The sequence below is a fragment of the Oryctolagus cuniculus genome, chromosome 10 (assembly GCF_051225735.1).
Source record: "Oryctolagus cuniculus isolate XC-2025 breed Fujian yellow rabbit chromosome 10, ASM5122573v1, whole genome shotgun sequence".
In the NCBI taxonomy this organism is placed as follows: Eukaryota; Metazoa; Chordata; class Mammalia; order Lagomorpha; family Leporidae; genus Oryctolagus; species Oryctolagus cuniculus.
This window is the reverse complement of record NC_142876.1, coordinates 33217221-33236584: the sequence shown is the minus strand read 5'-3', so window position 1 is coordinate 33236584 and position 19364 is coordinate 33217221. Positions and strand designations below refer to the sequence as shown.

At 39.7% G+C, this 19364-nt stretch overlaps 1 pseudogene; it reads right to left on the bottom strand.

The window, feature by feature from the left end:
- Positions 1-3896: 3896 nt before the first annotated feature.
- Positions 3897-19364, bottom strand: part of LOC103349381 (ribosome biogenesis protein BMS1 homolog pseudogene) — a 63133-nt pseudogene continuing 47665 nt past the window's right edge.

Genomic DNA, 19364 nt, shown 5'->3' with positions numbered 1-19364 from the left:
GCATCCCTTAGGGGGGTGTTTTCATGTCAGTGGCTCCACTTCTGATTCAGTTCCTGGTTAATGGCCTGGGAAAGGCAGCAGAAGATAGCCCAAGGATGTGGGCCCCTACCACCCATGTGAGACTGAGATGGAGCTACTGGCTTGGGCTGTTTCTGCTCTCTTTTGCATGCTCGCTCTCTCTCTCTCTCTCTCTCTCTCTCCGATCTCTTTCTCTCTGTGTCTCTCCTTTTCTTCTCTCTTAACTCTTTCAAATAAATAAATAAATCTTAAAAATAAAAAGGTGTAACATTCCATGAGTCAAAATCTCTTAAAGAAATATTCAGTAAACTGAGACTCCCAAAGCAGATGGCCAAGGTGGCAACATCCAGAACGTGACAGCTTCTTGGTTACCCAATTACACCTTTCAAAGGAAAATAGGAAGTATCCAACTGCTTCCAATTATAATATGTGCTGTGTGGGAGAACGACAAAGTCAAATGTGTTAAAGTCCTAATGAGGTGTGTGGAAGCAACCTCCCTCTGCAGTTTGCAGGGTTTTCACATTGTTAGTTCTCACTGCCCCACCAGCAGGCATGGAGGGAGAGTCCAAGTGAAATGCTTTCTGGTGCGTGCAGATGACACAAAGAAAGATACACCAATGCCTTGATGCTACTATTTTCATACAAACTTGACAGAGGATTCCTAAATATTGATTTGCTCTCAGCATTAATATCCTGGTAGGAGAAATGCCAGGTATGTCGGAAATAGAGGCTAATAAATTCCCTAGAGAGCTTTACAGTGTGATCAACTTTCAAGAACTCTGGGTTAAGTTCACATGGAATTGTCACTGTTGCTTTCCTCAAAGCTGAAACGACACACCTCGATATAAGGCTAGACAAGACAGAATACTGAGCATTCCACGAGAGTATGTTTGCCACAAGAAGTGTACCTTGGTTTACCACACCCATGGTTAACAATCATTCAACTTTGAAAGTTTACTTATTTCTAGAGATATGCAAACTAATCCCTGCTTATTAGGTCCAATAGGATTATGAGAACTGATTGTGAAACATGGAATTTATTGTGTATTACAAGTTCAGTTCCTATTGAATGATCATAATGTTTTTTTCAGAATTATCTTTTTTAGTTTATTTTTTATCTTTGAGATGACCTAAGATGACATATTTTTGATTTACATTATAATCAAAGGCTTATTAGCTCCACTAAATGAAGTGTTCAACAAATAAAAAGTAAAAAGACCATAATTTACCAGGAATATAATAAAGGTCTATAAATAATAATCAAACAAAAAGAAAGCAAAGACGTTCAACTTTACTTACCTAAACTTTAAAATACTCACAAGATCATTAAAACTGAAGAAGTATATAATTTTTTTAAGATGTATTTATTTATTTGAAAGGCAGAGTTACACAGTGGGAGAGAGAGATCCCCTGGTTCACTCCCCAGATGGCTGCAATGGTCAGAGATGAGCTGATCTGAAGCCAGGAGCCAGGAGTTTCTTCCGGGTCTCCCATGTGGGTGCAGGGGTGCAAGCACTTGGGCCATCTTCTACTGCTCTCCCTGGCCATTAGCAGAGAGCAGGATTGGAAATGGAGCAGGCAGAGCTCGAACTGGCTCACATATGGGATGCCAGTGCCACAGGCACTGGCTTAATCTACTACACCACAGTGCTGGCCAAGTGTGTAATTCTTAACAATTTAGTTGACAAAGATTTAAAGTCAAGTTTGACAGAACACATGGGTGTGGTAAACCAAATGCACACAGGCATTTCTTTCTCTTTTTTAAATTTTTAAATTTTTTTCTGAGGCTATAAAATGCTTAGGCTGGAAAAAATATCAAGAAAATTTTATCTCCCCCCAGGTTGATGTTTATAAATGGTTTTATCTTAAAGCTTTCTCTCCAGATATAAATGCTACAATCTTCTTTATTAGCCCAAATCTTTGTTTCACAATATTTTTGTTTATAAGTACTAGAACTCATTTTGCCTACAATTCTATTTTCAGTCATTCCTCTTTTAACCAAAGCCTTTAATTGTCTTACTGAGAATGGCTCAATAATTGGGTTGTAGATTGAAGACCATACAAATGATATATTTTAATAAAGTTCATTTATGGATCTCACAAAGTTTTTTTAATGAATTCTGATTGAGCATTACAATTATAATTTTGTCTACTTAGATTAGCAAATCAAATATGACTGAGCGATCACTGGTGTCTTGGCCACATGGTTTGAAAAATCAATGTACAAAAGAAAACGTATCCTCTCTTCAATTACATCTCAAAATTAATTTTAAAGAACTTAGTTTCACTACCTAAAGTAAGTAGACTCTAGCTAATAGTCTTGGCGTTTTCGGTATGCGATATAAACTTTTTCCCCACTTATCTAAAGTTAATACATCCACACATTAATACATCCCCCAATGATCATTTTCTAATCATTTGTGACTGTGAGCTTTTGAAGAAAATATTACCCACTGCGACAAAGAGAAAACAAATTAGAGCCCCAAATTACTTCATCATTCTTACAACCCTAAAGGAGCAACACGAAACCATCACTTCTGAACATAGCACTTTATGCTATGTATTCAAGAAGCATTATTGTTAGGATACAAGGGTACCTCAAACTGTTTGAGGAAAAACATAATCAAAAGATAAATTCATCTTGGTGAAAATAATTGAAATCCATGAATAGTTTTTTCATAATATGCATTTCCATGACATTTTAAAAGACCTTTCATATGATTTCAATTTTTATTTTTTACCAGAATAAACACCCATTCATTCAATTTACCCACAATCATTTGGAAGTGCTCACATGTTATTTGCTTTGGACTAGATACAGAAGATTATGTGAAACCACCATGAAACTAATTCCATACCATCCAATACTCCTTATTTTTGATTATATATATATATATATATTATTTGAAAGACAAATATTTTAATTTGATATATATATAAGCATATATATATATATTAATTATTTGAAAGGCAAAGAGAGAAAGTGAGATCTATTTTCCATTCACTGGTACATTCTCCAATGCTCACACCAGCTAGGCCAAGCAGAGTCAGGAGCCAGAATCTACACTTCGGTCTCCCACATGGATGGCAAGAACCCAAGTACTTGACCCATCACCATTGATTCATTAGCACCAACTTGGATTGAAGGTGGAACACCCAGGACTCTAAATAGAGGCTTAAATGTTACACTACATGCCTGCCAATAAAACATCTTTATTTTTCATATTATCCACTTTAATGCTGAAATCTCTTTATTGTATTAAGAGGTGAGTTTTCTGTCATGAGTGATGAAGCCATCAAGGTTCTTCTAATATGTTATAAGAAACCAAATTTAGGAATAGTCACATTTTCACTTTTTCAGACCAAAACCAACCTATGTCCAATATGTAAAGGAACCATAATTTCCCTTCTTTATCTCAATCCATCCCTCTCTCCACTCCCTACTGTGACCCTTAATTCTAACATGTCACTCAAGCTTGCCAGTACAGTGTACTCAGATAATACTTGTGCCCTCCTTTCCAGAAACCAACACATGTTAAGGCATGCCATGGGTTTTTGAGATGTTGCAGGACAACAGATGGCAGAGGAACTTCTCAGCTTAGAGAACGAATCTCTGGCAAGATGACTTCATTCTGAGGACTGAGGACATACATCTCTCCTGCCTTTGGGGGTGGTGGTGCAAGGGCCTTATATTTCAAAATTCCCATTAATCGTATTTGTTTCAGGTGATCTTCTATGTATATTATTGATAAGGCTTCAGGGAACCCCATTTAAAAAGTAACCCTTCCCAAATTTTCATGAAATTTTAATTCCATTCTGAATTTTATTATTTAGGCATTTGAAAAGAAAAGTAACTCATGTAACTCATGTTGCTCATGCTACAGGTCCTTCTGCCGCTTCAGCTTCTCCTCTTCCTCCTGCTGCTTCACTCGGAGGTGCTCTTTGTTGTGCAGGTGCCGCTGCTCCTTGGCCTTCCTCATCTTCTGACTGTGCACCGCACTCAGAGTGTCCAGCAGCGCCAGGATCTTCCTCTCATGAGGCTCCCGGATGACGGCTGGTCTCTCTCGGTCCTTTGGCACCTTGACTGCCTTTGCCTGAGTCTTGGGCTTATTCTTAAATGGCAGGGCCTTCTGCAAGGCTTTTGGAATGTGCAGTGAATTGAAATGCTTCCTTTGCCTCAGGATTGGCTTATACAGGGAGTCCTTGATCGGCTTCAGCTTGATGCCCTGCGCAAGCCTGAGTTGACCTGTGGTCGGCATTCCTGACCATGCAGCTTTCCCGCCCAGTGGTTTTAACAAAGATGTTACGGGGTTGTAGAAGGCTGGAATGGAGACAGGATACCAAGTTCGCATGAAGAGGATATCACTCATCAGCAACTTATCCTCAAAGCTGACCCGGAAAGCTCCCTCTGGAGCCTGGAGCGCCTTCTTTATCTGTCCCCTGATCCCACTGACAGTTCAAATCACAAAACCTTCAAATTTGGCCACTTCCAAAGCTGAATTAAACATTCCCTTAATAAATGAAGTATTCTTGAAAATTTTATATGAAATCCAGTTAGATTTAATTTCCTCACAATCTTTATGGATGTACCCAGGTCAAGGACACCTGTTGCAGCGATTCAGAAATCAGGCATTATGCCACTGACAGACTGCACTGCCAAGAAGCCAGGTCCCTGTGGAGTGATAGGACCTGAGAAGGTCGCTCCACAGTGCATGTGCTGTGAGGTGTACTTCAGAAGTCTCTGTCTTCCGTTGTGGTCTTCAATATAATAAAGTGGGATGGTCTGAAATAGGCTCCACCCCACAGAAAAAATGATTGGATCTCGGGACTTGAAGATCTTCTTATACCAACGATGTTTCTTGAGACGCATCTGCACGTATTCACTGTTGCCCTCACCATTGCCCAAACCACCCAGAATAACTGGGTAATGAGGGTCAAAGTTGAGCACAAATTCACAGGGAACATTTTCAAGCTCAATTCAAACATACATCCCAGGTCGAAAACCTTCATACTGGACTCTGGCTTCATCATCTTGGTCTTCAAATTCTGCCCGGTTAAGCTGTGCTTGTTTCTGCATTTCTCCTTTGAGATCATCGAAATACGTGCTTTCTCCTTCATCATCTTCTGCATCAAACAGCTCTTTCAATTTTCTCTTCTTATCCAAATGCCTTTTTTTGGGGGGGGGGCAGTTTCCTCTGCACTGGGGTCAAGTTCTTCCTTTTCTTCTGCTACATCTTCAGTCTGAGTATCTGGGCCTGATTTCCCTTCGTGCACACCCCCTGTTTCCAGGTCTTCAAAGTCACCATAGAGCTCCTCATCTTCTGCTAAGATCTTGGCAGCACCTTTGTCTTCCTCCCACTTGCCAGTCACGAAGCGATCTCTGATGCTGTTCATAACCTCCTCTAAATCCCAGTCGTCGGGTGCCTCCACGGGAAACCTGGAGCCGTCCAAGGAATCAGCCTTGTGCTTGCACCCTCTGTCAGGCTAGCTGACGCGGAACAACCCGCCGAGCTCTTCTCGGGGATCGCCCTCTTCCTCTTCATTATCCTCCATCACTGTCCCATAAATAAGCTTCTGAAGATTTGCAGCCGCTTGCTGCTGCCTCAAAAAGGCCTCCGCTGCCTTTCTAGAAAGGTCTTCTTTCCACTCGAGGTCCCCTGAAGTTTCTGTGGAATAGCTATTTTCTTCTGTGTACTCTTCCTCCTCCTTTAGTATTTCCTCTATGTCGCTGGTCTCGCTAGTTAAGTTCTCTGAGCCTGGTTTCCGACCCCTGCCCGCTTGGGAAGGTTCTGAAGGTTTTTCCCTAGGAACCTCCTCATTTTCTGAGCCCTCCTCCTCGGAACTGAGCGAGGAGCCTTCTTCAGATTCATCCTCAGAGCCGAACGCCTCCTCAGCAGTGCATTGGCCAGTGCAGCTTTCTTCGTCTGCAAAGGCTTCCCCCGGTTCAAGTGGTCACTGCCGGGATTCGTTGCCGCCAGTCCTACTTTACTACCTGCTCCAACAGGCTTTGGATCTGAAACGGACCTCGCTCCCCCCGCCGCGGAGGCCTCATCACTGCTCTCATGGGCTTCCCCTGTTAACACTGACCACCATAGAGTGATAGGCCTATATTTTATAATTTTAGAATTCTGTAGTTTTATTATTATACCTTAGAGGAAAATAAAATATATGAGAATAATTGTATATTGTGGAAATGAATAAGCTCTCTGGATTCCCAAGACAAACAGCAAGAAGCAGGTGTAGTAAGGACGGAAAAACAAAGATTTCACTATCCAAAACAGCTTTGTCAACTTCATGTTTTACACAAAGTCAGCTCTCCCTCAGTGCAATGAATAATTTAAGTACAAGAAATTTCAGAAGTTAGTCCATAGCATATGATAAAAAATAAGAAATTTAGCCTCCGAACTTTGATGTTGATTTGAAAGTTTTGCTTAAAGACAATTGCAAATTCAAGATCAATAAAAAATATCAGGAGAAAGGGTTTAAATAATTATTCTAATCAACTTTGGTGCCAGTAGATTTGATATCAAATGAATAAGGCAAAGATAAAAAACCAACCAGACATGTTAAAATGTCTCTAGTTTATTTCCTCAGAATATAGTGTTGTTTCTCACCTCTCTCCACCAGAGTGGTTTCTGACCTCAATTTAATTTAACAGTGAGGGTGATTCTTCTAATCCCTGAAGAATTACCCTGAACTCCACCAGACCTCATTGTCTTCCCTTAAGTCAGCTTATTTCCACTGGCACATTAGTCATCTATCAACTGTGAACTTGAGCTAGTCAGGGCTTCTTGAGGGAGGGAGTTGCAACCTCTTTGCTATCCACATCTCATCCCTGATCTTCCAAGTGAGAAGAGACAATTAGATACTATGACATACATTTAAAAATAGTAAAAATAAATTCCAAGTATTTCCAGTTTCAGTTTCTCTCAATATCTGTTATTTTACATTTATTTGTGGGGACATGCAAAAATAGGGCCATTCATGAAGCACAGTGCAGTAATCAGTGCTGTAATTTGCCTTAGTGACTACTGCAGAATTCTTCTATAATAATTTTCAAAAGTCTAGACAAGCAAAATGAAGAGAAATACCCAGAGCAGGTGGGTGCTTAATAGTGACTTATTACTCTAGTGATTCAGATTCCATGGGTACCTCAATGGACAGGATGATTTTATCTGCCAGTGACATTATTATGAAACTGCTATCATTCTGTCATGAATAATTGATCATCACAGTATTCAGGAAAAAACAACAGATGTGATAAACAATGCAACAAATGTGAAAAAAGAGGGAGCTTATAGTTTATTATTTTACTGCCTGTTATTTTGGCATTTGTGAAGATGCCATGGTCAAAGTCACCCAATCCCTGCATGAATGTATAAACTGCATGACAAGTAAAAGCTTGTAATTAAGTGATTTAACCCCGACTATCCAATGGTCCCTTTGGTTTTCGTGGAAAAGCCTGTTTCTAAAAGAATGCACAACAGTGAAGGCTCTTTTTAGAACTACATAGTTAGCACAGTTTCTCTTTGGTCCTTTCCCCTTCCATTTCTGCTTTCTTCTCATAGTTGATGTCCTCTGCACTCTAAGAGCCCACTAGCTTGGACAACCTTCAATACAGATCAAGGCTGTAAATGCGAGGGTTCCATTCAGCCATTTACCCAGCATAATCAAAATATATCCTTTTTTTCCACTGACAAAATTGTATTCTCTCTTCCTATTCTATTGTGCTAGGAGAAAAGTAATATGATTAAAATAAATCAAATGAAATCCCGAATCATGATGGCTTGTATCTTTCTACTGACCTAGATAATTGATAGACTCTTTTTTTTTCTAGAAATAAATCTACAATGTAACCAAAAGCTTGCAAGCATCATTAAACCCACCTACTTATCTAATGTCTCTTGAAAATCATATCATACATAACAAGATTTCTAATAAGTTGAAGTTCTAGGTAAGAAATGTTGAAGATATATAAGATAAGCCTAGATAGTTTTCATTTATTTCTACAAATATAAAAGAAAAAAGATACAACAAAAAGGATGAAAATATAATGAAAAGGTATATCCTAGGGAAATAAAAAATTCCTATAGTTTTGAATTTATGATATAACAGGAAATAGAAGAAACAAATTGGTAGATAAAATTCAAAATACATATGTTAAAGAAAGTGGCTTGTGTAGAAAATAAAAGAAGTCATAGACAGAAAGTAAAAAATTAAGGGAGCAAAACATTGAGGAGGAAAATGAAAGAAAGAGAAGCAACAGTCAAGGATTCTCAGAAGATGTCTGATAAGGCATGATCTACCCAATGGTGCTCAACCAACTCATCAAGTGGACTCTAGGAACATTGTAAATCTCAGTTATGAGAACTAGGTCTATTTTCTAGAAATCACATGGTATAGTTTTCGTAGTATTTAATAGTCATTGAACCAAACTGTATGTGGTGCCTACCATATGTGACACCTTCTTTTAGGTATCAAGTCTGCAACATTAAAGAAAAGTAAATAAGGATCTTTGCTCTCCCAGTCTTTTCATGCAGTCTACTGTAGGAAACAAATAATACCTAAGATAAAAGTAAATTTTATTATGTTAGAGAGTGGATAACACCATAGAAAAACAGAGAGCATAGGCCGGCGCCGCGGCTCACTAGGCTAATCCTCCGCCTAGCGGCGCCGGCACACCGGGTTCTAGTCCCGGTCGGGGCGCCGGATTCTGTCCCGGTTGCCCCTCTTCCAGGCCAACCCTCTGCTGTGGCCAGGGAGTGCAGTGGAGGATGGCACAGGTGCTTGGGCCCTGCACCCCATGGGGAGACCAGGAAAAGCACCTGGCTCCTGGCTCCTGCCATCGGATCAGCGCGGTGCGCCGGCCGCAGCACGTCGGCCGCGGCGGCCATTGGAGGGTGAACCAATGGCAAAAGGAAGACCTTTCTCTCTGTCTCTCTCTCTCTCTCACTATCCACTCTGTCTGAAAAAAAAAAAAAACAAACAAACAAAAAAAAAAACCAAAAAAAAAAAAACAGAGAGCATAGTGAATACAAATAAATAACGGGATGTGTGACAATTTTAAAATCTTGGTAGTAAGGCAAAGAAAGTTTATAGCAAGAAGCTAGTGGGAAAATAAGCCATTTCTTTTGAGGGAAAAAGCATTCCAGATAGAAGAATAAAATGCAAAAGCCCTGTGACATAAGCTGTTCTGATACATTAAAGGTACTGTTAGGAGGCCAGTTTACCAGCCTGGTAGTGAACACAGAGAGGAGTCCAGTGAGTTAAGGAGAGTGTATGGAAACAGTTGGGGGCAGAGCACATGGGGCTTCCTGATTGTTGAATGGACTTTGGCTTTTTCCTGTCAAGGAGAAAAAACATGGAGAATATTTATCAAAGGGCTAATATAATGACTTCCACCTCTTCAACAGATTCATACCAACTACTGAATAAAGACTGAACATTTGAGAACAGAAACGGAGTCCCATCAGGAAGGAGGCTTTAAAATCATAGAAACAAGAAAGGATGGTAGCTTGGACTACACTGGAGAAATGTAGTGAGTTAAAAGAGATTATTTCTTGATTGATATTAAATGGTGACAGAACAAATTCTCTTGAAGTGTTCAAAAAGAGTAGAGCTAACAATGACTTCAAAAATCATGAGAAACTGAAGGAGTGGACTTATCCTAGCATGATAAGGAAACAAATAAGTCACAGGTTTTGTGGCAAGAGATTGAGCCATCCTCTTTGGGACATGTTAAATTGATGATAACTATTCAATGACTAACAATTGATTAAAAATTTCAGTGACTTACAACAATGTAGATTTATGTTCTGCTCAAGTTACAAATGTTCTTCCATTTTCTTCTTTATGGGACCAAAGTTCATGGGAAGCTTTTAACTGGAATGTTTCCAGTCATTGTAGTAAATGAAAAAGAAATCCACACATTGGATCTCAAAATATGCTTAAACTGCACATGTCACATTCTGTTGGCCAAAAGAAGTCATAGACAGTATAATTCTTGGCTAGGAAGATCGCTAATTACAATGATAATGATGGTAATGATGACAATGACAATGATGGTGATAATAATAGTAATAACAATAATAATCACAACATCCAAGTAGAGATGCTGAGTAGGGAGTTGGAGATATGCATCTGGTATTCAGACTGATTAATTATCAAATATAACGACATGGCCATTACTGAAGGTCTTGCTAAAAATGAAGTGTGGAGAGAAGTCTTCATAGTAATGAATTCAAAGGAAATGGAATTAGAGGTAGATGTATACAGATTCGATTCATGAAGACATATTGTAAGTGAAAGAGAAAAATGTGGCAATTGATGGAAAGATAAGTGAGCTCAATGTCTTATTTCTTCAAGATGAGAAAAATAATTTGTATGTCTGCTGATAAAAATGATTCAGGAAGACAGAATGTATAGAAGGTTGACTTCCAAAATGGGACTGTGAGGAATTCTGTGAGCATTCTCCAGAGAAACTGATGAAAATTATATAAAACAGCTATTAGAATTGGCCCTAAGGGCATTCAGAAAAGAAGAAATATCTATTCAAGGATGTCTACTAAAATTAAGTGAGAAAGTGAGAATATGTGGTGCTTGAACTAGTCTGTCCACATCTTCCATTTCCATCTGAGTAAGGTGCAGATTACATTTCAGACTAGTGCAGTAAAAAGCACTGTGGTCCCTCTGTATCAGCTTCAAGGGAGATTCTGTCTTCCAGAGATGTATAGGATACCAGTATTTCTCATCCTGCCACCACTTTATCTAATGCCAAAGCAAAGTTCTGTGTGAGTGTGGTCAAGATATGAGGTCTTTCTTCTTCTAAACAATGCCCATTTATGAAATGGAGTTTGTAACTTGTGTGCAACACCGTTGGGTACATAAAAACAATGATCTAGGTGCCCTGGCTCATATGATTGGTTTTATCCCAGGTGAGGCAAGCCAAGAGGATTTGAGGCCACTACCCTTTCTCCACACATCCTTTATTTCCTCAAGTAGGGGTGTAACTCAGAGACATACCATTATCCCCATTCTCAACTCCAGAGTTACAGTACAAATTAGATCTTAGTACTACTCATAATTTCCTTGTAAAAGAACTGACTTAGTTTGCAACAAAATATTGAAAAGTTCAAGACTAAGGGAACTAATAAATTCAGTGGAGACTGTGGAGAACAGCAACTGGAAGGAAATTAGTAGATTCTTTGAAGACATAGGCTAAACCGTAGGCTGGTTAGTTTGCTTAAGGCAGGGGTAGGGAACCTCATTTCTGCCAAAAGCCATTGGATATTTGGAGTTCCACTCACAGTTGCCTTGGCAGGGCCAGATCAAATGATTTTATGGGCCTTATAAAAAGCCATGGGCCTCACATTCCCCAACCTATGGTTTAAGGGAACCTGGATATGAGACAAATATAAGGGACCCTCCTGTGGCCACAGAAAATATTAAAAACTGCCTTGGAAGCTACTTCTTCAGGGGCCTTTAGGTTTGATTGGATTAGTTTGTAGAGCAATTTATGCCCCCAGAGCATTGTTGAAAACAATTAGGTAATTTGCAAATAAATAATGGAACTTAAATAGCGAGTATGGTCAGGGAAAGTGACAGTGAAGAGAGCCTTGCCAAAACCTCTGTAATCCAGAGCAACCCAGGCATACCCAAGGCTGCTGCCTCCTGAGTAGCAACACCAAAGGCCTTCACTTTGAGGTCAGATTTCACTAAATTCACCCCACCAGTTACCAAACAAATAAAGACAAATAACAACAATTTCTGGAAGGGTAGTGTAAACCTAGAGTTGCTACCATATTAACTGAATTGTTCAATTCTCAACGAAATTATTTACAAAAAATTCCAAGAAACATGGCCTACACACAGGGAGAACATAGAGCCAACAGACTCTTCTTGTATGAGAGCCTAGATGTCAGATTTAACAGGACAAAATTTCAAAGAAGCCATTATAAACCAATTCAAAGAAATAAAAGAAATCATGATTAAAGAAGTAAAAGAAGAAAGGTAACAATGCTATCTCAAATACAGAATTTCAAGAAAGAGATAGGAATTACAAGAAAGAACAGAATGAAAGTTACAGAGGTGTCAAGCATAAAACTGAAATAAAAAATCACTAGGATTCAGCAGTAGATTTGAATTGGCATAAGAAGGAATTAGCGGCCGGCGCCGCGGCTCACTAGGCTAATCCTCCGCCTTGCAGCGCCGCCACACCGGGTTCTAGTCCTGGTCGGGGTGCCGGATTCTGTCCCGGTTGCTCCTCTTCCAGGCCAGCTCTCTGCTGTGGCCAGGGAGTGCAGTGGAGGATGGCCCAAGTACTTGGGCCCTGCACCCACATGGGAGACCAGGATAAGTACCTGGCTCCTGCCATCGGATCAGCGCGGTGCGCCAACCGCAGCACGCCGGCCACGGTGGCCATTAGAGGGTGAACCAACGGCAAAGGAAGACCTTTCTCTCTGTCTCACTCCCTCACTGACCACTCTGCCTGTCAAAAAAAAAAAAAAAAAAAAAGAAAAAAACCAGAGTGATCCATAGACAGACACACTGTAGTGATGAAAGCTAAAAGCAAAAGGCAAGGATAAATTTTACAAGCAGTGAGAGAAAAATGATTTATTACTCATAAGGGAACACCAATAAGATTAGCAGATGACTTATCAAAAACAATGGAGAGTAGAAGTCAGTGGGATAACATATTCAAAGTGCTAAAAAAAGCTAATCATAAATTCTATATCTATCATCAAAGCTATCTTTCAAATACGAAGGTAGAATGAAGACATTCCCATATGAATAAAAACTGACAGCATTTTTCTCTATTATTAGTACATGCTTTAGAAAAAATACTAAAAGTTATTCAGAATAAATCAAGTGATCCCAAATTACTATTCAATCACACACACACACACACACACACAAAGGGAGAAAGAGAGAGAGAGAGGGAAGGAGAAAGGGAGAGAATATCAGTAAAAGTGACTATATTATTACAAAAAGAACATAATGCATAATTCTCTCTCTCTCTCTCTCTCTCCCCTTCCCTCTCTCTCTCCCCCTCCCTCTCTCTCTCCCTCTCCCTCTCTCTCTCCCTTAAAAATATATTTGATTTATTTGAAAGGCAAAGTTACAGAAAGAGAGGGAGAGACAGAGAAAGAGGTCTTCCATCTGCTGGTTCTCTCCTCAAAATGGCCTCAATAGCCAGAGCTGCTCCAGGCCAAAGCCAAGAGCCAGGAGCCTCGTCCAGGTCTCCCAAGGGGATGCAGAGGCCCAAGGACTTGGGCCAGCCTTTGCAGATTTACTAGGCACATTAGCAAGGAATTGGATCAGAAGTGAAGCATTTGAAACTCAAACTGGCACCCATATGGGATGCCGGTGCCACAAGCGGTGGATATATCAGCCATGCCACAATGTCTGCCACATCTCTTGGATCTCTTAAATGACTGAAAAGAGTAATTCTATGAAGTGGATCTGTAACATATAAAAATGTAATGTATTTTTCAATGCCAGATAAAGATGTGACTGGGAACAAGGCTGTACTGAGCTAAGGAAATGATTCTAGAAGATACCTACAAAGATAGATGAAAAGAATCAGAAATGGTAAATAAGATTAACATAACCAAAGCTTCAAATATATACATATTTTCATTTCTGCTTTTAGCTTCTTTAATTTCACAAACTTTGTAATCATTTTAATCATATATTTTGAATCTGTAGCACCTATAGATATACCATGTACAACAATTATATCACAAAAAAGGAGGAAGGGAACACAGCTCTGTAGAAGCAATGTATCTAAGTCTCACTAGAATCAAGCTATAATCCATCTGAGGCTGATTCTTGCAATAAGTTAAGGTGTTTATAGGAAGCACTTCAGCAGCATCTAAAGGAAAATGCAAAAAATCCAATTCAAGAAATGGTAAATGGTACATTAGAAATGCTTAGTTAATTTTTTAAAGATTTATTTATTTATTTGAAAGTTAGAGTTGTAGAGAGAGGGGGAGACACACATACACATACACACACACACACACAGAGAGAGAGAGAGAGAGAGAGAGAGAGAGAAAGAGAGAGATATCTTTCATTGTCTGGTTCACTCCCCAGATGGTTACAACAGTCGGAGCTGTGCCAGATCAAAGCCAGAAGCCAGGAGTTTATACAGGTCTCCCTCGTGGTTGGCAGGGGCACAAGTACTTGGGCCCTCTATCACTGCTTTTACCAGGCCCTTAGCAGGGAACTGGATCAGAAGTAGAGCAGCCACTTTACCTACAATGTTACAATGCCAGCACCTCACTTAATTTTTTAAAAGGTAACAAAGAAGGCCGGCACCGCAGCTCAATAGGCAAATCCTCCACCTGCAGCACTGGCACACCGGGTTCTAGTCCCTGTTGGGGCGCCGGATTCTGTCCCAGTTGCCCCTCTTCCAGTCCAGCTTTCTGCTATGGCCCGGGAGTGCAATGGAGGATAGCCCAAGTCCTTGGGTCCTGCACCCACATGGGAGACCAGGAGAAGCACCTGGCTCCTGGCTTCGGATCAGTGCGGTGCGCTGGCCGCAGCGGCCATTGGAGGGTGAACCAACGGTAAAGGAAGACCTTTCTCTCTATCTCTCTCTCTCACTGTCCACTCTGCCTGTCAAAAATAAAAAATTATAGAAAATTTTAAAAAAGGTAACAAAGAAGTAATAAATGAACAAAAAAAGTAAGTGCACACAAATAAACTACCTCAGTAATATCATTAAATGTGAAAGGGTTAAAAACCCAAATAATAGATAGGAAAATATCAGACTGTATGAAACCAAACATGACTCAATTATATGTTGTCAAACAGTGACATAATTTAAATTAGAATATGAGTCCTTTCATATTTCTAGAATATTCTCAATTTCCAGAATATTCTCAAGGATAGGATATCTGATAAAATAAACCTAATTTCAAAAGCTTTAAATCATAAAAGGACAACATAGATAAATTTAAGAAAATCACAAACATGTGGAAAGGAAACAGCACTTTCCTTAATAAAAAGTGGGAGGAAAGTATCAAAGAACAAATCGAAATCAGAAAATATTTGAAATTAATGAAAACAAAGACACTATATACCAAAATGAATGTGATGCAGCTAAACTGTGCTTATTGAGAAAGTGAAAGCTGGAAATGCCTATCTTAAAAATCAAAGGTCTGTAGCTAGTAACCTAAGCTTCTAGCTTAAGTTACCAGAAAAAAGAAGAGCAATTAAACCTCCTGCAAGTAGAAAGAAGACAATTAAAAAAATTAATAAGATAGAGTACAAACAATTCAAGCAAATAGACTCAAGGCCCAGGAAGACTTCTTTCTGTGAAGTTTAAATTAAATTGTATATATATAGAATTTGAAAGAGCTCATGGCCCACTAAAAGTAGACAAAAGATATGTTTGCTGATATTACTTCAATAACAATAATTAAGGAGTGATGAATAATCAGTGGAAATCTTGTGAGTTATTTCTAACTATGATGTACAATGTATGTTATTTTATGACTCTATGTCTCAAGGCTCAAACATTGGCCTTCACCTTTATAATAATTGTACATTATTATATAAAATATTAAAATAATTCTGGATTAAGTTCAGAGACCTCACATAACTAGAGTGTGTACTTAACATATTATATCAGCCAGGTTCATCTGGTTATCAACAGACCACATGGCATAAAAAACAAGTTTAAAGTTAAGAGGATTATATTGTGATTTTGAAATGCAATCACAAGATTGAAACTTGTCAACAACATGCAATAGTAGAAAAGCAATGAATTTGTTGGCAGGTGTATGGGCGTGGATTCTGTCTTTACTGGTTACAAAGTGTAAAATTTGGGCAATTTAATTTATGTGGCTTATTCGCCTGTAAAGGAAGTGTAACTAGAAAAGCAAATTACCTCCATCAATTTCTGGGGGCTGCTTACACAGATGTTGCTTCCTTTTTCACTGAAAACAACAATACTGCTACTAGTAGTAATAGTAATTGCTATATATGTCACAAGTTCATTTAGTTGAAAGTAACAGAAAACTCAAATACAGCCAAGACATGCCAGGGGTCCTCCCAAAGTTCATAAAAATTTATATTATGAAAAAACTATGCATGGATTTCAATTTTTTTGCACAAAAGTGAAATCTTTGTAATTCTGTTTCCATGAATTTTTGAAGTGTCCATGTATATATTATCTATTTTACAGGATAAGAATTCCAGGAGCAGGTCAGCCAGAGATGTTTCTGTGCTTCAATCATGTTGTTAAGACATGGGTTCCTTCTAACCTCCCCTCTGCCAACTCTAGTAAGTGGCTTTCACGTACTTGGCCAGAAGACACATGCTGTGCCTCCAGGCATCAATCTACATCCCAGGCAGGAAGAAGGGAGGGGCAAAAGGAGAAGCAGGGCATTCAAACCTGTCCATTTTAAAGAGTTGGCACGAGAACCCAGTGACCTGCCCTTTCAGTGACTAGGCAAAACTGCGTAACCAGAATATCAGCTAAGCAGGGTAAGGATATTATAGGAACTTAGAGAGGAGCTGTTGCATCAGCCACCCAACAATGAGTGCTTCAGTACTAAGCAGTACTAAGCATTCCATGCATAATAATTCTCTTAATTGTCATAAAATCTCTATTTAACAAATGAGGAAACTGAGTCACAGAGAACTTGCTTATCATGGATACCCTCAGGAAAAATGTTAGTGGTTACAACGCCTTTGTCCAAGTTCCAAAAACAAGCATCTTCCTTTAATTACCAAAAGATGAGCCTTCTTTGCTGAGCCAGTCTTCCATCAAAGTGATGGCTCCAGGATTTGAATGTAGACTATCTTTCCCTTTCATTTGCACTCGGCTTGGGAACTTTTGTGCAGGATACAACCTGAGCGACTGCACAAGGAGACCTTGGTCACATAACTGGTGGCCAGTGGAGTACAGACTTACATGAAGGATTGGACACCTAAACCACCCTCTTTAGTGACATAGATTAGCTGCCATTCTATGGTTTTTATGAGGAACTGGGTGGGGTGCACTGCCTAGAGATGTTATCTGGACTAAGGAATGGAAAAAATTCTTTTGAAACTTCTGCTGCCTCTTAGTATGCTTATCACCATATGGTGATCATACTCTGGACATAATTTTGAATACAAGTTCACCTGGGAGAAATTCTAGAAGCTAGAGGCTGTACAACACTTTGAACTGAAATTTATATGCATAATAACATAAATCAACAACAGTGCTCTTATAAACAGAACGTGTTGTGGTTAAGGTTGTCCTCTTTCAGAATGTGAGGATAGCTTCTCTTGCTTTAGAGTTAGCATAACTGTCTTTAGAACGTATGAGAGCTTCAGGAGGTGTAGGAGCCTAGCCTTGTAAGATGTGGTAGGAATACATGCAGAGCTGAGTTCAAGGGCTGTGGCTTACTACCTGCAAGGCAATCCTAGAAACGCATCTGAGCTCCATATCTAAGCCAGTATGCAACAGAAACATAAAGTAATCACAGAATGATCCTTCAGAAGAGCCGATTCCCGTAGCCAGAGATGACAGGAAGACCTTAAGATGCCCAGGGACACACATCAAGCTTTGAGCAAGGCATTGAACCTGCAGAACTTGAAACAGGGAGACCAATCCATTACAAAACTGCATGAAAGCATTTCCAAGAAAGAGAGTCACAGATGACATCTGGGTGACCTAGATGTAGCAATTATGCCTGTGCCTAAGATTACCTTGAGAATCAACCAACATAAGGATACTTAACATGTTTTCTAAACACTAAATTGCCAGATAGGTGTTAATCACTATTGTTGCTTTCATTGTTCACTTTATATTATTAATCTACAAGCATGTTGCTCAGAGCCTTGCATATTGTAATTTCTGTGCATTTATTGACTGGCTGATTACAAACTGAACTATCTCCTCTCTCCAGTCCCCCTCTCAACTCCCAGCCCCTGGAGGAGAACCAAAAATTGACACAGGCAATTCCCAGAAGATGAAATTTGCTGAAGGAACAGTAGGTAGATAAACGCAAAAGGAGGGCTTCCGAGCAGCTTGAAGGGGCTCCCTCCGTCTGTTTACAAGGAGAGCATGCATCCTGATTGCAATAACTGAGCGTGGAGGGCTAGACAGCCTCTTTAATCTCAGAAATGACACTGTGAACTCCAGTTCACCTGCTCGATTTATTTACATTGCTTTTTCCTGCTAACAAATCCAACTCTCCAGCAGATTAATCAACATTTATCAGCCAGCGGCAGGAGCATCATTTCATAACGTAAGTAAAATAGAGAGGGAGTGAAATGGAATAGCGAGAGAATAAAACTCCCATTACTCTGTGGCTATTTTATTCTCTATGTATTTTATTCACGTAATGAATGATGTACTTCTCACATTAACAGCAAAGTAACCCTGGGTTCTGTTCATTTAATGTTTCCCCACCAGGCACTGCACAGTTCAGTTGAACAAGCACAGCAGAGAAGAGGAGGAGAATGGGCAAGTCTGTGTTTGCTTGTTTTTTTTTTTTTTTTAAGACTTATTAATTTATTTAAAGTCAGAGTTACACAGAGAGAGGAGAGGCAGAAAAAGAGAGAGGTCTTCTATCCGCTGGTTCACTCCCCAATTGTCCCCAGTTGGCCAGAGGGCCAGAGCTGCACCAATCCAAAGCCAGGAGCCAGGAGCTTCTTCCAGGTCTCCCACATCAGTGCAGGGGCCCAGGGACTTGGACCATCTTCGACTGCTTTCCCAGGCCATAGCAGAGAGCTGGATCGGAAGTGAAGCAGCCGAGACTAGAACCAGCACCCATATAGGATGCTGGCACTGAAGCTATGCCACAGCGCCAACCCTTGGTTTAGGGTTTGAAATGGTCCAATAAACTAAAGGTGGGCAACTTTCAACTTGTCCAGAGTCTGGGATATTAGTTCAAGTAAATTATCACCAGTGAACATAATTTGTCCATGTGGTGTGTCACTGGTCATTCACATAAAGTAATCGTGCATTTGTTCACCCATCAGCAATTATTGAGTACTAGCCCCATGCTGGGCACTATTATAGATACTAAATATGTTCCAATGAATAGAGCACAGTTCCTGGAACCTGAGAGTTTGCTTTTGAGGAGGAATATAGATCATAGCATGGAAACCCACAAGAAAATACCATGTAATATTGTTATAAAGAAAAATAAAATAGGCTTAAGGCAATAGACACAAAGGTTGCGACTTTGGGTAGGTAATCAATAAGGCCTCTCTGGATGATCTTGGAAGAGAAATATGAATAAAATAAAAGAGGCGGGAATGCAGACATGTGAATGCAGGACCTTCAGACAGAAGGGAAACAAAGACTGTGTGAGGAACAGGTGGGAGGCCAGTATTGCTAG